The sequence below is a fragment of the Microtus pennsylvanicus genome, chromosome 16, assembly GCF_037038515.1.
Source record: "Microtus pennsylvanicus isolate mMicPen1 chromosome 16, mMicPen1.hap1, whole genome shotgun sequence".
Classification (NCBI taxonomy): domain Eukaryota; kingdom Metazoa; phylum Chordata; class Mammalia; order Rodentia; family Cricetidae; genus Microtus; species Microtus pennsylvanicus.
This window is the reverse complement of record NC_134594.1, coordinates 23,522,138-23,528,242: the sequence shown is the minus strand read 5'-3', so window position 1 is coordinate 23,528,242 and position 6,105 is coordinate 23,522,138. Positions and strand designations below refer to the sequence as shown.

Genomic DNA, 6,105 nt, shown 5'->3' with positions numbered 1-6,105 from the left:
CATCCATTGTGGTAGGGAAGCATGTTGGCAGTGGGCCACACTCCGCCAAGTCCGGCAGTACAAAGAAACTGTGGATGGTGTGGTCCCATGGGTGGGGCTCCAGACTCAAGAAAGAAGCAAGTCAGCTGAGCACAAGTTGCATGTGTCTTTGTACTGCCTGACTTGATGCCGTGTGGCCAGCTGCCAAATGTTTCCCTGCCACAAAGGACGATATGGCCACAAGCTAAAACATATCCGTTTTCATTAAGTTGACTTTGCAGGCATCTTGTTATTGAAAAAGAAAAAAAAATCACCAATGCAATGTGAATTAATTAAAATAACTCTAAATACTTCATCTGGTTGGGAAAGACAGAAGCCAAAAGAAGGACCTCATCTAATTGTCTTAGGGTGGGAAGCGATTGGAGGAAATAGCATCCTGATGGAAATGATGAATGACATATTTCAGGAAGGAAAGTTGCCATGGTAGAAATAAGAGTCAAGTCAGAAAAATGTCCAAATAAAAAGAAAGAGAATAGGTAGCAACGGAGAAATAGCTTAGCAGTTAAGAGCATTGACTACTCTTCCAGAGACCCAGTTCAATTCCCAGCACCCACCTGGCAGCTTACAACTGTCTGTAAATTCAGTTCCAGGGGATCTGACACCCTCACACTAATACATATAAAAATAATAAAAAAGAGAGAATATATAAACACTAACCTCATTAAATCTAACTCAAAGCACAGAATGGAATATAGACAACAATAAAACTATAACATAAATATAGAATGCTATGAAAAAAACTTATTTAACAATGTATAAAAGGGCTGAATTCTTTATTTAAATGCTGAAAATATTTGTACGAGGTAAAAAGTCAGTCTAAAGATGCTTTTATATGCATAAATATTCCAGAACCTCTTAAAAATAAGGTTAAAAAGTCAACATATACAAGTTTTATAAAGAGAAACACATGCAAAAAGTAGTAGTGGCAGTATTAATATTATACCATAATTAATGGAACTGAAAGAAAAAACACTAAACGAAATAAACACATTAACAGAATAAATAGGAATATTATGCAATTATGGGAGGCAAAATTTATGAGCGAATTATAAACCTGTGTGCACTGAACATCAGAGTATTTAAATAAATTCAACGAAGCTGTTAGAAATACTAGCAAACCCCGACAAACACACAATCATAATGGTGAATTTCCGTATGCATCACCCGAATGGGCTGAATTTAGAAGCCTCAGAGTAAGCAAGAATAAATAAAATTGGTAGAATGCAGCTTGCAAGTCTGATTTTATCTTTTTTTCTCATTTCTTTGTTTCATCAGCTTAGTACAGCATAACAAAATAATGGAGATTGAGAGACATATACATCAGAAATAGATATTTTTCTTTGTTGGAGATAGGTCCAAAGTCAAGGCCTTAGGTGGTTTGACTTCTCTGGGCACTGTTCCCTCTGCCTTAATTGCTTCCTTAAAGTTGTTATTTTCAAATATTGTCACATCTGAGGCTAGGGTTTTTAAGTTATGAGTTTTAGGGGAACAGCATTTAGGTCATGATATTTACTTTTAAACATAGTACATGATCACATACTGTCTGCTGCTCTAGTTGGTGGTGAACCTGCAGGAACAAGGCCTAGAAATGAGACAGACTAAAGTCTCATGCAACAATCAACTTTATTCAGAGCATCAGACAATTTATACTCTGAGGGCTAAGAAGAGTCCCAGGAGTAAGGACAAGGACAAGCCACACATGACAAAAATATGTTTTGCCAAAGAGGCATACAAATAACAACAGCTGAAGGAGACACACTTCTATCTGCTACACCGGGGAAGAGCATGAAAACACATTCCAAGAACAGTTTTGTGCTTTTGAAGAAACTGAGGTTACAAGACTCTAGTTTTCTCACAAACACTTAGAAATCCCCTCACAGGAGCAACTCCATTCTTGAACTGTATTCCAAGAATGTTCCGACAACATATCATTCTGGAAATCCTAGTTCCCTTAACAGTTATTTAAGTTTAGTCTGTGGCTTATACATGCCACAATAAATGGTAGATAACAGTACATTTGTTTATGACGTGGGTTACTGAATATTCCAAGCTTGATTCTTTTTAAAAAAAGAAAGGCAAAAGGTTCCTTTCAAAATATTACTTTTCATTCATGATGTATCCAGTTGGCCAAGAATTCTGATGGATGCATACTGAAACTTGTGTTGTTTCTCTGCTAATATTGCACCCATTTTACATTCAGTGGATCAAGGAATCATTTTAACATCCACCGCTTATTAAGAAATATATTCTATATCATTAAGGCTATCATTCTTCTTCTTCTGATGGATCTGAGTAATATTCATTGAAAATCTGGAAAGCATTCACATGCTAGATGCCATGGAAAACACTTCTGAGTCATGGGAGGAGATCAGAACGACAGCAGGAATAGGGGGTTGGAAGAACTTGACCTCAACCCTCACGGAGGAATCTGAGGAGTTTAAGACTCTGGTCGAGGAAATAACTGCAGATGTAGTAGAAGTAGAAACAGAGCCTGAAGATGCGAACAGGATGTGTTACAATTTCCTGATGGAGTTGGGTTAGATGAATAATTGATTCTTTCAGATAAGCAAATAAAGTTGTGTTCTGAGATGGTCACTCATTATTGAAATGACAACAGAGGATTTAGAATATTACATAAACTCAGTTGCTAAAACAGAAACAGGGTTGGAGATGATTAACACACAATTACGAAAGAAGCTCTATGGTGGATAAATGGTACCAAACACCATCACGTACTACCAGCAAATCTTTCATGAAAGGAAAAATCAATTGACGTGGGAAACTCTTACTGATGTCTTGTTTTAAGAAGTTGGCTCAGCCACTCCAACCTTCAGCAACCACCACCCTGGTCTGTCAGGAGTCACCAACATCAAGGCAAGACCCTTCGCCAGCATGGAAGGCCGCACTTGCTGGAGGTCAGGATGAGCTTTAACATCTAGGAACACTGTTCTAAAGGCAGTATGTACATCTGAGACATGATAACATTTCTCAGCTAACAGAATACTATATAATGTAAGCATAACTTTCATATATATTCAGGGACCAAAAAATATCCTTGTGACTCGTTTTCTTCTGATATTCAATTTATCAAAGCATTTGCTTTAGTAATACTTTCGAGGTATATTTGTGTGTAAAACTGTCATAAAGTTTTGTTTCTTAATAAACCTCAACAATAAGGTTTGGATTTTATGCCACAGTATTAGACAGGTTTGAGGTGGAATGGGTGGGACAGTATTCTGATTGAGGTTTTCCTATGCTTGCCTGTGCTTTTCAAGCAAATGGATAAAATAAAATGAATTTTGGGCCCATAAGAGAATAATCTCAGGGATTTAGCAGAGTCTCTGACACAGGAAGGCTTACGTGCAGTATATTTATGTAAGTAAATTAATAAATAGCAATAGTTGTCACAAATAGTATTTTTTCATACTTTTAGGATGGATCAGGGAAGAGGTGATTTCCTAGTTTGTAGGTACAAGCTACGGATTCTAGACCAACAACCGTTATATCCACCAAATGTAGATATAATTAATTATGTATTAATTAAGAAAAGATTTGGGGGAGGTTCATATCTAAGAATCTACCAATTCATCCTTCACTGTGCATAAAAATGAATATATGGTTTGCAGAATGCATTTAGTTTCTGGCCGTATCTGAGAAAGTTTCATTTCTCAATGCATTTAATGATGTTTGTATATTCAAGCTAATTTTCTTTGAGATATGTTTAAGAGAAATTTTTATAAATAAAAGAGAAACTTTTTTATTTTTATTTATTTATTTATTTTATTAAAAATTTCTGCCTCCTCCCCACCTCCTTTTTCCCTTCCCTCCCTCCACTCCCCTCCCCCCTTTCAGAGAAACTCTTAACCTACGTGCAGCTAAACATGATAATGAAAATATTTGGGAGTGGAGACTGTAGACTGTTGGGAATGTTGGCTAATCCCAGGGTCTGGTAGGCAATTTCACAGAGAGACGCGATCATTGTTTTGTCGTGGAGAACCCCTAAAAGTCTTTCAGCAGGTGACCATATGAGCTATCGAGTAGTACCAACATTCTCTTGCAAAAGCAGCCTGGTTTGGATCACAGGTACCCTGATGCATCAGTTACTTTTTTCATTGGGTGGCAAAACACTTGACAGTGGCAACTTAAGGAAGGAAGAGTTTATTCTGAGTCATGGTTTGAGGGGGCAGTGTATGGCGATGAGAGCATGATGTGGCTGGTCACATTGCATCCCCAGTGAGAAAATTGGGGAGCAATGAGTGCTGTCTTCTCCACCTGCTTTCTTCTTTCTTATCCAGTCTGGGACCACAGCCCGTGTGTGCTGTGATACTTGGGTCTTCCCTCCTCAGCGAAACCTCTCTGGAAATGTCCTCACAGACATGCCTAGAGGAATGTCTTCTATGTGACTTCCATGACAGTCAGGTTGACGTTAAAGATTAACCACCATACCACATGAAGACATTCCTGTGTGGAGAAGTGAGACAGGAATGGATACAGCGAGCATACACTCAGAGTTGTTCTTACTGCATCCCAAATCAAAGAATTCGGTGTTCGTGGTGTTTTTTGTTTGTTTGTTTGTCTTTTGTTTTATTTTGTTTTGTTTTTCGAGACAGGGTTTCTCTGTAGCTTTGGAGCCTGTCCTGGAACTCGCTCTTGTAGACCAGGTTGGCCTCGAACTCACAGAGATCTGCCTGCCTCTGCCTCCCGAGTGTTGGGATTAAAGGTGTGAGCTACCACTGCCCGGCTTGAATTAGGTTAACCTTGAGTGGGGTGGTGGTGGCACGTGCTTTCAATCCCAGCACTCGGGAGGCAGAGGCAGGTGGATCTCTGTGAGTCCAAAGCCAGTCTGGTCTACAAGAGCTACTTCCAGGACAGCTAGGCTGTTACACAGAGAAATCTTGTCTCAAAAAACTGAAAGGTTAACCTTAAAAACACATCGTTGAGTCAAAAATAACCAAAAGGGTATATTGACTGTTCACAAGAAAAAAAAAACATGCTAAGAAGGAGAAACATTCATCATTCATGTTGTGAGTGCTCATGGGAACGGAAAGGCAGACATCAAGCATGTCCTAACGCTTGGCTGAGGCATGAGACAGGAATGTGAGTGGGTTAATGGACTAGACAAGGCTGTGCTCTGCACAGCCCAGAGCTAATAATGGGCTCTCAACCTAATGCTGTCATGAAGAGAGCCTTCTGGCCCCGATGTCCAAACATAGATCTGTACACTGTAATTATAGATGATCCAAGCATGAAGAATGCGTCCTTTAAAAACATTTTTTTACAAGCCAGAATTAAAACATTCTGTATAGCTACCTCAGGTATGAGAAGCTGGATATAAATCAGATATTAATGAATCTGCCAAAATAAGATGCTTCTGTTTTCAGACTATAATTGAGAACTTATAAAACTATGAGGAACCAAGGAAGCAAAATGGCCCCTCGGTAGAAAGCATCCCCTCCCGTCTTTTTATTTGCATTCCTGGCTAGCCACTGAGTGGCAGGAGTTTCCCAGCCTCGCTGTAATTATCAGCACTGTTTCTCAGTCTTAGTACCCTGGCGTTTCGCACATAAACTCTCGCAAGAAAATAGATCTTTCCAGTTTGAATCTCTCCTCTGGAGTTTTGAGGCATATGGAGGAGGATTTCATAGTGAGGAACTGTGTAGATGTTGCCTGTGGCCTTTGGGATCTGGCAGGAGGCATTGATTGACAATTCTTTAGAGATCTCGTGACAACATGGGTTGGGTAATTCCTCCTCATGAAGATCTAGAGAAGCCTGACGCATGTCAGCTCCCTCCCTTTATGCTTGTGTGTTTTCTCTCTGGTTCTGAGTGTGGATTTCTTGGAGAAGAGCTTGGTCCTCATACAGAGGGCATATGCTGTGGTAATTGGGCTGGGAAAGAAGATTTGAGCTGTCACTGAAGGCTTTAGGGGACTTTCAGGACCTCAGTTCTCTTGCAACTATTTTCACCTAATTATCGAGTATCCTAGTAGAAGACCCTAGTCCCATTGTCCTGCAGTGAGTCCCAACAATGATAATCCTATCTGCCACCAGGCTCTGTTCAAGCATTG

At 39.5% G+C, this 6,105-nt stretch overlaps 1 pseudogene; it reads left to right on the top strand.

Moving 5' to 3' along the window:
* Window positions 1-2,376: 2,376 nt before the first annotated feature.
* The window catches only part of LOC142836417 (forkhead box protein J1 pseudogene), a 195,103-nt pseudogene continuing 191,374 nt past the window's right edge, over window positions 2,377-6,105 (top strand).